Below are 18,606 nucleotides of genomic sequence, written 5' to 3' on the forward strand. Positions count from 1 at the left end.
ACACACACATGCACACGTACACACGCGCGCCAGACGCCGGCGTCTCTAAGGACACGGACAGAAGGGCATTTTATCATCATCTTCTTTGAAGCGATGCTGCTGTCGCTCCTTGAAGAAAGCAGCAGAGTCACAATCAGACAGGCGGCCTGTCACAGTCAAACTTTGTCATTTTACTGTGTAAACTGTAACTTAGATCAGCAGCAAGTCGTCAGGGAACGATACAGCTGTGAGTCCCTTCATTCTTTTTCATTCCGTTTTTTTGATTTTTGATTGGATGTTATTCACCGAACACCCATCACGAATCTTCTTTGATAAGGAAGAATAGGTCATGTTTTTTCCTTTCTGTAGACCTCTAATTATGGGACGTATTATTGTAAATACCTTTATTATTACAAAAGGTAATGTGTGCAAGGATTAACCACAAACATACAATATCAATTTTTAAATCCCACATTTCTCAGTTTTTTTCCCTCCCATTTTTAACTTGTTGCGCTGGTGAATTGGAAGTCTGACAATGCGACGCGCAACCTGTTGACTTTATATAGAAGAAAAAGAGAAGTCTTTCACCCATTGTTCATTTCTCTTCCATTTATGGTCCCTGTCAGGGCCGTATGCTGCTGCCGCCGCTGCTGCCGCCGCCGCTCGGCCCCACCGACGCCAAATTCCAGCCTTTCCTCGTGAACAATGGGACGCTTTGTCTTGGACGAGAGCGATCGGGGAGCGATGCCCCTCCGATAAGGAAGTCTGCGGGAGCGGCAGACCGCGCGCTGCTCCGACGGACTCGACTCTATTTACAGCCTCGCTTTGTTTTCTCCCAGTGCTGCGACTCTCAGGTGGCCACTGGCATGCCAATCATTTCCCCCCCGCTGATCTGAGCTCCGGCTATTAAACCAAAGGAAGTTCCAAGAACTGAGTTTAAACTCGATACGACAAATTTGTGGTTAATTGTGTGAGATTTAATGAAAGTCTTTGATTGGACCCAAAATGACTGTAGGATTTGATTTAATGGAGGATTGTTCAAGTGGATTGATAAAAAGGTAATTAAGTGTATTGATCCATCTGCCCTCTGTTGTTGATTATCACCGCGTTTACTTTGTAGTTCATTTGATTGTGCAGTTCATTTTCTCCCGCATGCAGAGTTCACCCTTCACCCCAAAAACAATCGGCCCAAGAAGCATTTACATCGCACACGCATGGCACCCATGTCACACACACACACACACACACACACACACACACACACACACACACACACACACACACACACACACAGTGTCCCCCTCTGTCCTGTGTTCTCGCCTGACGCTCATTGTGTCCACTTCCTGCGCCGCGCTCAGCTGCTTCCTATCTGGCGCCACACCAGCCAGCAGCCGGCGGCGGCCTCGCAATTGTGACAGTAACACTGTGTGGTGGCAGCAGGGGTGGTGGTGGTGGGTGGGGGTTGGAGAGGTGACAGCGAGCGATAAGGAAGAAAAGAGAAGCAGCAGGCGACCCGTCGTAAAAGTTGAAAAGGTGGAAACTGCATCTACGATACTGGAGTGCTTTTTTTTTTGTCTATTTTTTTACAATTAAATGGACTTAAATGGTACGTATCGCACCCAAGCCACAAAAATATCGCCCCCCCGCTGGCCGGCAAAAGAACTGTATTAATTTGCTTGCCCCGTAAGAACTTGACGTAACTAGCTTTGCTTGCCACCGTGTTCCGCATTAGGAGACCGTAGAGCTGGCAAGAATCTGGCCTCTCGCCTGGCTAGTAGAAGCTAGCTAGCTTGCTAGGCTAAGCTCGTACCAGCTCGCACATCTGTACATTTGTGTCTGCAGAGGCAACAAAAAGAGCACAAGGGTCGTCGCCGAGAGTCGTGAAGAGGACGAGAAAGAGCAGCCGTTCAAGCCGACCAGCGGGCGGGGGGGGGGGTGATATGTCATCGGGATGGGGTTCCATTCTCGCCTGTTGTGCAGCAACGGAGCATTAAAAAAAAAAAAAAAAAAAAAAAAATGATGAATGAACCCATCATCTCAAGGTTGAACCTACGCAGAATTACTTTAAAGGCCTTAAGAGCATCATGAAAAGTTTGGAGTCCAGAGTTACATAAAAACAAATACAAACGCTCGCTGACCCTTTCACTTTGTCTCATACATCAAAAATGTTTTTAGGGAAGGGTAATTTTGCTCACTGAAGAAGATTGATCCCAGCAAGTTTTCGCCGCAGGGCCAGGACTTATTTATATATTTATTTACTCACTTCAACTTGAGCAGCGTGGCCATGTACTGAGAGAGTTTTTGGGGAAAGCAGTTCAAAGTGAAATCCTGCCAGATTTCGGAGGGGGAGAAACGCAGAGAGTCGAGATGAATGAAATACAAGAGAGCGGTGCCGCAGGGGCGAGTCGGTGGGAGAGAAACAAGAAGAGAGAAAAAAGGGGAGAGTGAGGGAGGGAGAGAGAGCGAGAGAGAGAGAGAGAGAGAGAGATGAATATAAAGGAGGAGGGAGATGAAGGGGAGAGCAGAGATGGAGATGATCTGACGGAGGGGGGACAACTCTCGTTCAGAAAGAGCATTGGATATGAGCCTCAGTCTGTCTCCCCGGGGGAGGTGGCCTGATTTTTTTTTTTTTTTTCCACTTTCTCACACACACACACACACACACACACACACACACACACTGGCAGAAGCTTTACTGTACGATGCGAGCCAACACTACTGTATGAAAACACACAGACACAAAAAAAAAAAACGATGTGCTGCCCAGCAGCGAACGTGAAAAGCTCCAGCGTGGGAAAAGCAGAAGCTGCATAATTATCGGCCGCGGCCGTTCTCACTGCTGTTTTCTCCTTCTGGACAGACGCACAGAGATTCGTCTCGCATTGGGCCAATTTATGAGGCGCTTCTTGGGATGATGGAGGTGATTTTGGTTTGAGCTGAGAATTCACTCTGAGATTTTACTCATTTGTGTTCATTTATTGTTGCTCTGTCGACTGTTGTTGCTAACCGAATTTACCTTGACCTTGACCTTGACCTTGACCGAGTAGCGGGTGCCTTATAAAGTGGCCGTCGCAGGACTCGGTTGAAAGCCAGTTGGCTACTTGAGTCGCCGTTGCCCATCCTGGAGTCTCCTACCGGCGCTGACCTCTGACCCCTGACTCCAGCGAGGCTAAATATGTGACCCCCACTGCTTGTCCCAGTTGGCCGCCTTTCGTAACGCAGCATAGCGGACGTTACATTGTCATGCTGTCATTTCAGCAGTGAACGTTTCCTCATCACTTTCTCACTGTGGGCTGGACTGGGCCGGCGCTGGTTATCAGCTGAGCTCACCGTTATCTGGAGCGACGACCCTGCAGGTCCTCCTGCTGCTGCTGCTGCTGCTGCTGCTGCTGCTGCTGCTGCTGCTGCTGCTGGTATTTCCTGCACAGAAATTCCTTCCAGGATGAAAGTGGTTGCAGCGCCGTGGCGCCCTGGAACACACGAGACACACACACACACACACACACACACACACACACACACAGAGTCAACAGAAGGATACGGACGAAAACATTAACATCTTATTATGCGGCAAAAATTGCAAAGTTTGAGGAAAATGTTGAAAAATAAGCGAAAATAATGGACTGCAGTTGTGATGGAGCTGAGCAGCAGCCTCTGGTGAGAAACACACTCGGTCTCTCGCTGCTTCCTCATTCTCTTTCATCTTCACGGCTCCCTGTTCGCCTGCCTCACTTTTATCTACACACTTTTGTTTGGCTGGTTGGGGTTTTTTTTCTTTCTTTCTTTCTTTCTTTCTTTTGCCTCTTTACTTACATACACTCTCAAGAGTGAGCTGCATAATTACACACTGCTTAATTGCGCTTCAACACGGCCGCATTTGCAAAACAGCCATTCATTCATCTTTTAACAGAAAGAATAAAAAATCCCCTCAGAGCCTGAAAAGAAATGTATCTTTTCTATCTTTCATAGGGAGGAGGGTCTCCGTTCTCGTTTGCTGCATATCCACCGGTTCCAAAAAATAAACAACAACAACAACAACAACAAATTTGAATCATTTTCTTCTTCTTCTCCTGCTTCTTTCTCTACTCCCATGTTATTTTAGATTGCAGCTTTGCAGAGCTTGTTTCTATTTTTTCACATATGTATATTCAGGAGTCATAAACATCCGGAACATGGATGAGAATCTGGGATGCAGCAACATAAGCTGATCTTTCAGTGGGCCAAACACTAAAAAAACATGATAATGATAATAAAGTAGGAGCAAGTGAAGGTGAATCACTCTCTCGCTCTCTATCTCTCTCCCTCACTTTCTCCTCTGGAACTCTGAAGCATTGCCGGCGTCTCATTGGCCGAGCCGACGAGCCCGTCCAGCCAATCGGAGGGCCGGGACGGGTCTTTGGGCCGCTGCTCTGCTGAAACTACTCGGTGACTGAGTCGTCCTGGTGAGCCGATTCGCTCACTGGCTCACTGGCTCGCTGGCTGGGCAGATGGGGTCGCAGGAGAGAGAGGGATGGAGGGAGGGAGGGAGGGGGGTGGTGCACTGGGAGCAGGCGGTGCACCTGTCATCAGAGGATGGAGACACATGGAGTGGAGGTGGTGGGAGGGGCGTCACGACTGCGACTATTGATCGTTTGTCTCTTTTCCCTTTGCCGTTTTTTAAAGGGTCAATACGTGCGCTTTTATTTCATCCAACTGCAACATTTAGAGGGGATCTAATGGCGTGAAAAGGAACATTCCTTGTGTTACCCCCTCAGAGAAAGACTTGGACCCACTGAAGGACTGAAGGAAGGCTCGGCAGGATTAGACCAGGTCGTCAGCCGGGACACACCTTCCCTTCGTAAAAAAAGGAAAAATGACACCTGCTTCGTGTCAGCAGATGCGCGCATGACTTGATCCGCAATCACATTCCGACGTGAGGCTGCTCACAAGGTCTGCGGAATGCCGACGATCGGGAAGTCTGTGGATTGCTCAGCCTCTCGTTTTTCCCAGCGTTAGATTCATTTTTCAAGTCAAGTTTTAGATTTCACTGGTGATGAGGACGCTCTTCTTCTCCTTATCTCCTCCTCTGCCGTCGGCCCGGCCTCCTCTTCCTCCCTGCTTCGATCCGACGGAGCGGTTCATTTCATTTACCAGGGATGGAAATTAGGGTCTCATCAGCGGCACGCTCGCTTTTAACTGGACGAGGGAGGGAGGAGCAGAGGAGCAGAGATGACAGAAGGAGTCGACGTGGGGCCGATCAGCGGATGACGTGTCGTTGCTGGTGCTGGTGTTGTTGTTGTTGTTGTTGTTGTTGCTTGTTGTTTGTCCGTCCTTGTGTTCAGCCTCACAGCTACGTTGATGACAAAGAAGTCAAAGAAGAGAAGAACGACTCAACTGCAGAGTGTTTCGACTTTGACTTTAACAACAGCGCTGCAGACCTTGTATAGTGTCGTCCAAAAACGGTCTGAAAATGACAGTAAGCAAAAGAAACAACAACACAAAAACTCAAGGATGCACATTTTAAAACACAAAACAGAACAATAATTTACCATACTTCCTTTAAAAAAAATGTTGACCTTTGTTGGTACTTTTTTTTAAAAGGTAGCCAAAGGCCTCTGTTCCCAAAGTGCCTTCATGTCTCGCCAGACCGACCAGGACTTTCATCCAATCAATTTTATCAGCCGATACCTTGGTCTCCTCCTGAAGCAGACCAGGTTATTCATTAACAGACGCTTGCCTAGAAAGCCGCTATCAGACAAACAGCTTGTAGCCCTGCCAGCTGTTATCATCAGGTCAAAGAAATGTCAACATTTAACACAAATAGTGTTGTCTCACTAATTGAGGAGAGCAACAGGTTGTTGTGTTTTTTTTTCTTCCGAAAACTAGCCAAACGGTGGAGATGCTATTTGCGGAGCTGCTCTTCGAAGGCTGAGATGCCAGATGGGGCTGATTAATCCCAGAGGGGAAAAACTCAGATTGATTCGTGGAGTCGATGACAATAGCAGGAAGTTCTTCTGGAGAGTCCTGGGCCGATCGAGGGAGGGATTCCAGGGATAACTATTTAAAAAGTAAAGGGGTTGAGGGACTTTCAGAACAGCTGGTTCCAGGTCCGATTAGCTGGTTTCCCCTCCAGAGTCTCTTTTATCTGATCTCCGAGTGGGCACAAAGTTTTTGGAGTTCTCGAAAAAGTTATTTTAGAACTGCTGCTATACGATGTTTTTGTATTTTATTTTTTTTTAGGAGGGATTAGAGTCAGTAGCATCCACACACACACAGAGTCAGTGTAGGTGGTGTTTTCAGCACTGCCGCCGGTGTTGTTGATACGCATCAGCTCTTACGTAAAGGCAACGCCCGCCTCGGCCTGCGGGGGGGCGGGGGGGGGGGGGGGGGAGTGCCACCACCAGAGCGCGTTCATCAGATACCCGCCGCGCTGCAATCACAAGTTCGCAGTTCAGAGACTGTCTGCTCCCATCCTATCAGTAGCACTGGTAGTAAAAGTAGTGGCAGCAGCTGCTGCTGCTCTACTTCTGGGCCAAACTTGCACAAAATTTATGCGTCATCCATGCGAAACGCACTGCGTGAGGCAAACTCATTTCCTCCCGTATGAAAAAAAAAAGGGAATTGCGGCAGAATTTCAGAGGCTGGAGCCGCCGCCATCACCCCTGCAGCCGTGCAGCAGGAACTCCCACCTGTGATTCCTCCTGCCGTTCGGAATGCAAAACACCTCTTTGAAGCGGCGCTCCGGTTTGAAAGTGAGCGACGTAGGTGGGGAGAATGTCAAGAGGTCCCATCATGCAGCTCATGGTTTCAACGAGCTGCGGGCGCAGGTTTGGAACGCTGCGCTGCCCTCGGTGGGAATAAAGTGGGGAAAAAATAGTGATGACAAGACTTTTTACACGAGATTGTTAGAATTGTCGCGTGTCGCACGGTTCTTCCTGGGTGATTCCTTTCCTTCATTTTGAAATCTTGAGGCCAAAGCTGCAGACAAGGACATCTGACAAAGGCCTAGAAAATAGAATAGAATAGAATAGAATAGAATAGAATAGAATACTTCATTCATCCCCAAGGGGGCAACTCAGGTGTTGCAGCAACAAAGAACATTTACACACAGGACAAACATGACTCACAATAGCTTGCAGCAGTGTCTGCAGCACAATAAAGATCAATAAATTAAATAAGTTAAATATAAAAAAATAAAAACACTCACACAAGGGGTCTTTGTGTAAAAATGTGTAAAAAAAAAAAAAAGAAAAACATTCAGCTCTTTGCAATTTGATATTAGAAGTATAAAATTATTTGGACGTTGACTCACTTCTTCGCCTTTTTTTTTTACCCACGTGTTTTCAAAATATAGTGAACTAAACCATGAAAAGGTCAGAGGGAGACAGTGATTTTGCAATAAACATCAGGGGAGAACAATAATTAATAACAAAGACAAACATCTGCTGCTGAAGTACAACAAGTGTTTGGCTCACATGTGGCACGCTGACGTTCCTGGAAGCCCCCGTTTCTATTGTCCTCTCCCTGCTTACAATAGCCATCCTCAAAGAATAGGATGGCTATTGCCCCCCCACCCCCACCCCCATGCCTCCCACCCGACTGGTGCCTGCGAGTCTGACTGTCCAGTCGGTGGTGTTGGTGGAGGGCGGCGGCGCGGCCATCGAGCAGTGGATGGAGTTGGTCCAGAGGAGGAAGAGAACAGACACAGGAACACTGGAGACAATGGCAGCCTGCCGCGGCTATTCTGAGAGGCTTCCTCCACCTTTAGCCTCCACCCCCCCCACGCCCCTCAGAACTGCACCCGCCTGTCTCCCGCTGAGCTCATCTCAGCCGTCTCGTGTCAGACGACGGCTCTTTGGCGCAGGAAAAGCTTTGTCTCCGCGCTCGGCCATCAGTCAAGGCGGTGGACAAAGAGCGGCGGTGACAGTTTGTTGGCTCGCAGCTCGGGTTTGTTTAGGTTGGCTTTTTTCATTGTTGGTGGGGGGAGGGGGGGTTAGAAGTTTCACCTCTTTCTTTTTTTGGTGCACATAAATGTCCACACATCCCTCTGACTGGTGCTGATCACAGTAGTATTGTGACAGTGGCCTCTGCACAGGAAGCCCTGCCCCTCTGAAGACAGGAAGCGGCAGCAGGCCTCGCTGGTGCGGAGACAGCGCTCGGCTCTGATGTCCTGCAGGGGGTCAAACACACACGGCCGCATGATGGCCTCGGCAAAACAGACGGAGCAGCGCAAGGCGGCCGCAGGCTGCTTTTCTTTAGATTAATGGTTCTTACACACCGGGCAACAGGCAATGCGACCCAAAAATGCAAATTTTTCACCAGCTAATTTTTCCTGTAAACTCCTCGCGCGGGGCAAATATGCGTGTAAAATTTGCCTTTGGCTACACCCAATATTGTTCTTGAGAGAGGAGATGGGTGAGTTCAACACGACGATGCAGGAGCTCAAATTTTACCCAGTGAAATTTCGCCAGTACTTTCGAACGTCCGTCGAGCAATTTGGAGGACTGCTCCGTCAACTGGCTGACAGAGGGAGAGAACAAATTACCGAGAGCCGATTGATCCGGAACAGGGGCCAGCTACATGTCTGAGGTCTGATGTCAGCACGTCATCGACATGCCAACATCATCTTGATGGGTCAGAGGTCCAGCCGTTCACTTTATTACCTCCGCAAAATTCGACACAAGAGCGAAAAAATAACAGCTGCTTCTTTACTCTGTGGAAATGTGTTGCCGGTGTGGAAGGCTGCACTGACTTCAAGGGACTTTTTTTATTTTTTTTTTAAAAAAAAAGCGTATTGATCGCCTCACAAATTTGCTCTCGACTGTTTCTTAAAGCAGAAGCAGCTGCAGCAGATGAGCTATGTGCTAGCCGCCGCAAAGAAAAAAAAGAAAAAAAAAGAGGCCTCCATGGCGTTGGCGGCGACTACCTCAAGTACATTTTCGACTTAAAAAGGTGCCGATCAGTGTTCCTATCAACACTTAGCAATAGCCGCTAACTCTAAAAGGCCTTAAACTTAAGTGAAGTCGTTTTACACCAAGCTACACTTCAATGCGGTGCACTTCATCGAGCAGAAGGTCACTACAGACTATGATAACGTCAGACTATGATGTGAAACCTTGTGATGAATGAAGTCAAGGCAGCAAAAAGGGCTCGTTGTTTGTAACTTTTCCTAAAAGAAACGCCCCCAGCACCCATTGGCTAACACACACGGTCTAATCCCCCCCCGACCCCCCACCAAGAGAAAATCCTCTGTGTAACTCCATGTGCATCAACGTCCAGCCCCGTCGATCAAACCAGCTCGGCTGAACAAAACACAATCAAAACATTTACCTTTCTGCCCTGCGTCACACACACGCACACACACGCACACGCACACACACACACACACGCATGCCGGGTACATCGACAGTCAATAACGACCTCGGCTGCCGCGAGCTGATGGATGTTCCGAGTCGCACGTCAAACGGCCGTAAAGATACGTTGAAGAAGGGGGTAAAAAAAAATTTAAAAAAATCAATAGGCCGCCCTTGAATGTAAGCACGGACTGCGGTGACGCGCAGCCCGGGAACGTACACACAACAGCGGACACAAAAAGAACATTTCACGATGACACAGAAAAAAAACACTTTTGATCCATGATCATCGTTTTAAATGAAAATGTTCCGCAGCAAAACGAGCCAATGTAGATTTGGTGGGAGTCGACCAGCACATGGCGTTATTAAAGCCCAAAATACATCATGTTGCCCCTCTGCCCACTGTGTTACACAGCTGCCTACACAAATCATCCAAAATGAAAACGATGGCAACACTGTTGTCGTCTTTTTTTTAATTATTATTTTTTTTAATTGTAACTGAACTGCTTCCCCTCCAATTACAGGTTTGTTATGTAACAGATATTTTCTATTTCTTTTCATTTCCCTTCACTGAACCCTGTCTCTTTTCTCTTTCCGCATGAAAAATCCAGCACAGAACGGCTCATTCATTAGGAACATGAAGACGCAAGGGAAAAAGAGAAGTAATGCGTAAAAAACCTCAGACTTTATCATTTTATTTTGGCCGTGACGCTTTGGACAAGAACATCTTTCACCCCCCCCCCTCCAAAAAAAGGCTGCTCTCTCAACTCGATCCACCTCCATCCCGACTCCCGACTCTTCACCGATTCCTGGGAAAATCTTTAAGCTAATTGACCAGAACCTGCCGCTAATCCCACATTCCCTGCCTGTCCACAAAACACCCTGTTGGCCGGATTGATTCCAGCTCCGAGCTGCCGTGAGAAGAATGACTCACGTCCATTACTCATCCGCGCTCATTTTTAGACGCATTTTAGCCGGCCAGGGGCCACAGCGCCCCCTGCCAGCGCCACTCCTCTTCCTCCTCTTCCTCCTCTTCCCACAGAGGACGGCTGCCACCCTTCATTCAGTCCTGCCCTCGGTTTCAGTGGCACCAATGTGGGAACCCCCCCTCAAGGTACAAGAGCTCCGCTCTCCTTTTGAGAGAATTACTCAACCAACTGGTTGCGCAACACACGAGGCCCTTTCAAAAAATAAAAAAGCTGCACTTTGCTGATTTAAGGGCAAATCATTAAATAAGCTGGTGGTGGTGGTGGGAGGGGCAGGGGGGGGGGGGGTTGATGAGCACAATCCCACAGTTCTAACAGTTCTTGTTTTGGAAAGGTCGAACTGGCCCTTGAACGTCATTCTTCACAGCACAATATTTTTGTGTTGTGTTTTAAAAAGAAAAAATGAAACACTCATCCAAGCTGCAGCACTTTAGCTGGGTTTTTTTTTTTTTCTTCCGCTGCGAGAGCCACAAGAGGCTCTTTCATGTTTCATGTGTGCAGTGATATAATCAACCAATGCGGTCCGGTGCTTTCATTTGCGTAAAAGGGGAAAACTGCCTTTGATGGTATCAGGCGACGGGGTGGGCGGGGACAGGAGGGAGGCAGTGGAATGACTCAAAGTTTGTCCCATTTATGACGCCATCAGGCTAATTAGCCCAAATGACATCAAACAACTTTTATACACCGCCCTTCCTCCCACCAAACCCCGCCTTTTTTTTTCTTAGCACACAGTGAATAAACCATGTGCGCAGCCGAAACAATGAGTCTGAGGCCGAGGCGGCTTGAAGAATCCCCGGAAAGTCTCCCTTTCGCTCGGCGAGCCGACGGGAAACGGACGGAAAACAAAAAAAAAAAATTGGGGGTCGTGCGGGGTGGGGGTCACAAAGAGCTCCCCGAGGCAGGAAGTGAAGTGCGGCGCATCAAGGTCGGCGTTCGTATTTCAGGTCAGTGACCCGCAAGAGCAAACATGTTCAAGTGACATGTAGGTGCAACTGTTGTGGCCTTGCACTCATTCAACAAGTCAATATGTGAGGCAGAGAGGGAGAAAAACAAGACGTTCGCCCCACATTTCAGGTTTTCAGGTACATTTTTGACAGTGATTCCAAAGGGGGCGCTCGGATTTGACTCATTTGAATCATTTCAGTGGACGAATCGTTTTGTGTTGGCTGCCTCAGTTGCAGGACGTCCCGGCCGTCCTGTCATGCACAGACGGGAAGCAGAATGTAAACATACCGCCGCTGCCGCCGCGGTCACATGGCGCCTCTGGCGGCTCGCCGTCACGGGGCCAGGAAGGGTCAGACGCTCTCTGTGTAGTTTGCCGTCTGCCCGTGTTTGATCTCGATAGGAAGGTGGTGTGTCAGCGGCCAGCCAATGGCAGGGCAGGAAAGAGTACATGCCCTAAAAACAGGCAAAGGATGGGCAGGTTCAAGAGGCTGTGTTCAGTCAGAGTTGTTTTTTTTTTTGGTTTGGGGTTCATGACCTTATACGTCATCAGCTGCGCCCCCTTTAACTCCCCCCTCAATTGGAACCCAAACACCCAGGACGAATGGGCCAAATAGAGACAAGCGACCATTCACGCTCACATGCACACCAACGGACAATTTAGAGTTTCCGACTCACCTCACATGCATGTTTTTGGGGTGTGTGAGGAACCCGGAGAACCAGGAGAGAACCCACGCAGACACAGGGAGAACGTGCAAACTCCACACGGGAAGGTCCCAGGCCCGGGAATCAAACCCGCAAGTTTTCTTCCTGTGAGGCGCCACCGTGTCGCCCGACACCCAAAGACGATTCATTCAATGAATACATTTCTAACCATGTTAGTCGGCCCTCAGTCGACCTCCCACGGACCACCCGACTCCGCCGGGGTTGTTTTCCGATCAATTCCCTGACATTCAAAGACGGAGACGAGCGGAGATGTTAATTACCGGGGACGCGCTCGCGGCTCATTAATAATCACACAGCTGCCGCGGCAGGAGGGACGCAGCGCGAGGGGAGAGCGAACGTACTTGAGGCGGCTGCTGCAGGATTCACAGCGGCTGCGGAAGCGCCGGCTTTTACATAAGAAAAGTGCTTTTTGCAAGAGTGGCGGCAGCGTCGCCGCGAAGGACGGCGGCAACGGCGAGCTGATTTGTGCGACTCGACGGCGCGTTGTTGCTGCTGCGTCGCGTTATCAATCACTCAAGTGCGTAACCGCGTCTGCATCCCTCAGCGCAGAAACACAGCCCGTGTCTCCCGTCTTCCCCGCCAGTGTCCCTCCACATGACGCTTTAATCAGAGGGCGTCTGAGAGGAGACGACACAATAACGGAGTGAATAAATAAATACATCAAAATGGGCTGTGGGCTGCGAGGGTGCTAACGCTAATGCTAATGTGAGACATACGTGTTGGCTGGCGAGGAAGCGAAGGGGCCGAACGCGGCCATCTGGTCGCGCCACCTGGAACTGACCAGTCAGCACCTCCCCCCCCCTCCCCCCCCCCACCACCACCACCACCACCACCACCCCTCCTACAGCCTCCATCCTTCTGCTTCCTCTCCACACGCACACACACACACACACGTACACGTGCACACACACACACACACACACACAGCTCCACCCACGCACTGACAGACAGGCCTCGCCGCAGCCGCTCTGCTGGTCTTTGCGACACATTGGCTTTGTTATTTTTTATATATGTGTGTGTGTGTGTGTGTGTGTGTGTGTGTGTGTGTGTGTGTGTGTGTGTGTTGGGAATGGGGGCAGGGGAGGTCCATTTTCTTCTTTTGTGCCTCGTCCTTCCGTCTCCGCCCCCGTGGAAAGATGGACCCAGTCGCCTCGAGGGCCCCTTTCACAAAAAAGGGAACTATAAAGCGGCGGCGTGGAGAATGTGGATTTACACATTCGTTCCTGTGCAGAAGGGATTCCGGCTGAGTTATTTCCCAGCGTCCCGAGCGGAGTGATGAACGGGGACGTGTGGTCCGAGCGACGGCGGATGAAGCTCTTTTTCGAAGAGCGTGGCCGCTGCTTTTCGTATATAGCGGACGCTGTTGGGAACGCTCCTCAAGCGGCCGCGTGCGTGTGGAAGCAACTGACTTTTGGCATTCTGAGTTCACTGCTGTCTGCAGCGAGGGCATTTCCCGCCGCACCGCCGCTGCTCGCTGGATATTTTCTCTCTTGATATTTTTTAAGATTTTTTCACAACTAATGTCCCAAAGACAAACCAGACCACCAAACGCTAGACCTCATAAAATGGCCCGCGAGCATATGTGCGCTCGCTCGCCCACTCACTCCAAAGTGTAAATCAGCCTCCTGCCAGTGATGCACTCATTGGCATCCGCTCGCCCCCCCCTCGCCCCCCCTCCCCCTCCTCCCCCTCCCCCTCCTGTCACCTGTCAGCCACCCGCATCCTCCGGGTGCCGCGGCGTACGAGTACATCGTGCTTTCAGGGGCGGGAAACTACGGAGGCGCAACTTTGACTGGTGACAGGCTGAAGAAGAAGAAGAAGAAGAAGAAGAAGAAGAAGAAGAAGAAGAAGAAGATCTCATCCATCATGGTGTCAAACGGGCCGTACACAAAGTAATGAGGCGCACGTTGACACCAACGGCTGCGTGACGGCCTTTATTTAAGCGGTGGCATGTTACAGTTGGCGTGGAACCAGAGCTGTTAGGTAAATGTGAGGGGGCGGAGCCAGGGCGGAGCTGGGAAGGGAGGGGCAGGGCGACACCGCTCGCACTCTCCACTCCGCCGTCTTGTTGTGTGACAGAAGTTTCTGACTGGAATTTGGGACTTGAGTGCTGGTTTATTGAAGTCGCTCAAATTCACCACCTGCCAACGCTGGAATTTGTTCCACTGAGTGGGTTAACACACTTATGACACAGTTTTCCAATCTGATAATGGAAAATGGGTGATTCTTGCGCACTTGGCTAATGATCCAAATCAACACAAAACTTTTAATGTGGTCCAAAAAATGTGGCAGCACTCAGTCGGACACTGCAGCTTCATGCGAACGCGGACGTTGTTTGATTCTTTCCGTACGTCTTTGAACGAACCCGCAGGCAGCACAGGTTGGGGCGTGGGGAGGTCAGTGGGAAGAACAAGTCCCCTGAGCGATACAATCAAATTAATAATTAAATAAAGCTTTTCAAATCGCTCCTCCATCGAGAGCGTCGCACCAAAGCTTTTGTGCAAACACGTCCCGTTGTGTTTACGCCCTGACCTGGTTTTGGCCTTGTTGTTTGTCGACCCAGACTTTTGTGTGGTTGTTGCAGCGTCGGCAGTTACGCAACGGCACACCTGTCTGGTTCCAAAGAGGTGAGGCGTTTTTTTGTTTTTTGATTTCGCGTCACATCGAGGCCAAAAAAGACAACAGTAAATTCTCCGCCCGGCCCGCCGGGTTATGAAACGAGGCCGCAGCGATATCTCGCTTCTTTATTTCCAACCTCATCGGCTTCCTGGGACTGTGCCTCGATCGCGACCGCTGAGAGGACAAATGAGAACTAGCGCTTCCTAAATGTGCGCCGATTCCCCAGCGGCGGCAGCGAGCGCTAGCAACCATTCATATAACAGAGGGAGTTATCGCCGCCCGAGTGCGTGCAGTGTGAAGGCCCAGGGGTGGAATCACATTTGCATCATTTCTTTTAGTGACTGGGTGAAATTAATATTTGAATATTTTTCTTATCATTTTCAACAACTCGCCGCAGCTTTTTTTTTTGTCCGTTGACTTAAGTTGCTGCCACAATTCAATATGCAATGAGGTAATATGATCTGAAAACAAGCCAACAATCTCAAGCACTGACCTACTTTTTCCATCCTACTGGATCGGTTTTAAACGGCATTCACACGAGCCTCTGTCAGCGTAACTGCTGAATGGTGAAAAATAGTTCAGCTGGAACCAAACCAAAATATCTTTAGCGGGCGCAGCGCAAAGTGGAATTCCTTGTTTAGAATGAGGAAATCCTCTGTGCGCCGTGCTCGGGCTACCATCAGACGGATAATGAAACTTGGGCTCGACACAGAACTGATCATTCTTTCAAGTCATAATTGGTGGATGTGTGTTTGTCTTCACTTGGTGGATGCAGTCGAATCTAAAGAGTCCCGTGTGCATCTAGCCGTCTGCCATCACCCAGCTGACCTTTTGACCTCTGAGATGCAAATTCAAAGTCTGAATCGAGATGATGCGCGAGGCTCCTCGGTTCTTCGGCCTGACCTGCTTCTCTGCGTCCCCAGCAATATTGTAGCACACGCCCACATACACTACCAGTCACAAGTCTGGCCACGCACTCCTGATTGAATGGTTTTTCTTTCATTTTCATGACTATTTACATTGTAGATTGTCACTCGAGGCATCAAAACTAGGAGTGAACACATTTGGAATATGTATTAAACAAAAAAGTGTGAAATAACTCAAACAAGTTTTATATTTTAAATGATCTGGAATAGCCACCCTGAATATAAAATGTATATAACATAACATATTTAGGTATTTAACATTTTTTTTCTTTTGCCACATTAATCCACTTATCTCGGTCAAATGTTTCATGTCTTCAGTTTGTATCTACAGTGTAGAAAGTCATCTACAGGTGTGTCCAAACCTTTGACTGGTAGTGTACATACAGTGCATTCATACAGCACATTCCAACCTACAACCTGTTCATTAGGAGGTCGCGTACACAGAAGCACACGACACAGCATAACAAGACACAAAGGCGGCTGACAGGCCTGTGGGGTTTTGACAGACGGCTGACTGGGACGGTCGTAAAAAGGTGCATTAAAGTGAAGAATGTCGCTTCTTCCATGCAAAGGACGAGATTGTAAAAAAGGGAATGTTTTTGTTTGGGGGGGGGTTTGTGAATTGGACTACTTACATTACTGCTGATCTTTGGGAGTTTGTGCACCAAATATATGTGGCTTCAGCCTTCCAGACCGTCGCACACTATTAAACGCAGCTGCGGTCGTTTGCCAGGCGACTTGTCTGCAGCTGGGGGGGGGGGTGAAGGTGGACGCTCCTCTCAGGAGTGAGCTTCACTCTGAGAGGCCTGTCTGCTTAAAAAGGGGGGGAAGAAAGAAAAACAAAAGAAAATTCCCTGGACTCCAAAATGTGACAGGAGGCCTCGAGAAATGGGAGGGAAGTGAGAGACGGAGCTGCTGGCCGTGTGAAAGAACAAGCTGAGTGAGTGTGGCATGTGACACCCAGAGAGACTCAAGAGCAAACGCCCTCTGCAGCATCTTGGAGGAAAAGACGGGACCGAAAAACCTCCAGGGCCCGGATGCTTTTGATTGAATCTTTTTTTTCCCCCTTATGCAACCAACAAAAGATCTTTATTTGGGGACCTAAACAACCAGCCAACAGAGGAGCCGTTATATCACAGCGCCCCCTGTGTGTGTGTGTGTGGTCGTCCTATGCTCATGGCTGCTAGATCATGATAATGCATAAGAATCTCCTCCAGTCTCGTAGGATCTCAGGATCTCATTTAAACTCCAATATTAGATTTTGTATGAGGGAGTGCCTCAGTGAATCTAACAAAGACTTAGTTTGTTGTCGAAATGTTTACAGTCTCAAAAACAAGCTGACTCTAACCCGCCAATATATTAGGTAAACCTTGCTGGTACCAAGTTGGAGCCGTCTAACATCTCCAGAACTACTTTGATTCTGCATGACAGAGACTCATGAAGGTGATCAAAACATTCCTCCGAGGTCTTTGGCCCACGTGTCACTGCAGATTTGTGGGCTGCACATCCGTGAAGCCCAATCCGCTGTCTCACCTCACCCTACGGGTTCAATTGGACTGAGATCTGGCAACCGAGCGCAGAGAAATTCACCGTCTCGCTCAAGAATCTCGTCTTTCTTTATGAGCTGGAAGAATTAAGGCTCATAAAAAGAGAAGCAGGAAGGTTTATTGACTGTGACCGTCCTCTCACACACATATCAATGAGAAGCCCCCTCAGCAGGAGGCCTGCTCAGTATTAACTGCACCCGTCCACGCTCCGGCTTCCTCATGGACTCAACGAGGAAGGATGCTCTATTTTCATTTTCCCCCCGCGGGCTGATAAGCGAGGTGAAAGTTAAATGCTTGCTTTGGCCCGAGCCGCTGGCAGTGGCCTTGCAGTCACGTAGACCCCGGGCGGGCCCGGCCTTCTCCGGGGGCCTTTTTCCTCCTCAGCGGAACATCAATGGCAGAGGGAGACGAAAGACAAGTCCAGGAAAAATAAAGGCGGAAATGGAGTTGGAGGGAATGACTGCGAGTCAGCAGAGGAGGAGGAGGAGGAGGTGGAGGAGGAGGTGTTGGTGCAACAAATCACGTCCCTGCAGACCTCCGAGCCCGACTGCTGGGCGGAATCCATTTCATCTCACGCTATGGGCTGGAAGGGCAGAGGAGAGCTTGTGTGTGTGTGTGTGTGTGTGTGTGTGTGTGTGTGTGTGTGTGTGTGCAATCATGCAGCCTGGCACAGCACAATGGCAGCTCCCTAGTCAAAACACAGAGGGTGGGGGACCAAGCTGGCTCTGTGCTGAACGTCACACACACGCGCACACCTCAGCAGAGGACGTGATTTCACACACTTGATGCACAGGCGCGGGGGAGTGTGTGTGTGTTGCCTCCATCTCAAAAGCACGTGAAAGCATCGGTCTCGCCAGTATTTGAGAGCTGAAGCAAAAAAAAAAAAAATCTCGCTCGCTATAAATCTGAAGCGTGACTCAAAAGCCCAGTGCACAAAAATGAGGTACCGGCAAGGGTTTGGAAAGCCTGGCAAATAGATGAAGACTTTTTGTTTGTTTCTATTGTTTTTAAAGGTCCAGCGTGTAAAATCTGGCTTGATTTATCATTTTTATATTGGTAAAAGCTCAACATATTCCCCATAAATACAATAATAGAAGTGTATAGTCGCAGTACAAAAAAAGCAATTTGGTTTTCCTGCCTTTTAGAATGGTTCTCATATACACTACCAGTCAAAAGTTTGGATAATAACTTGAAATATGCTTTGGCTATAGGTGGCTACATTGAAATTTAAATACAAAATCTGTCATTTTACACTTTTATTGTTTCCTACATAATTCCATGTGTGTTCATACGTAGTTCTGATGCCTTTTGAGAAACTGCAAAGTCAATAGTCATGAGAATGAAAGAAAAGACATTCAATTCATAGGAAGCACACAAACGTTGGACTGGACGTGTTTATCTATTAGAATACAGACAAAGCAAGGGTCTTTCTCCGAGCTAGCTGTCATCTGCGCCGCCATGTTTTATAGTCCTCTATATATGAAACGCACCGTCGGGCGTGCTTCCTTAAAAAAAAATATATATATATATATATATATATATATATATA

Source organism: Nelusetta ayraudi, unplaced genomic scaffold (assembly GCF_046127955.1).
Source record: "Nelusetta ayraudi isolate G7.1 ecotype Tasmania unplaced genomic scaffold, CSIRO-AGI_Nayr_v1 ptg000082l, whole genome shotgun sequence".
Taxonomy (NCBI): Eukaryota; Metazoa; Chordata; class Actinopteri; order Tetraodontiformes; family Monacanthidae; genus Nelusetta; species Nelusetta ayraudi.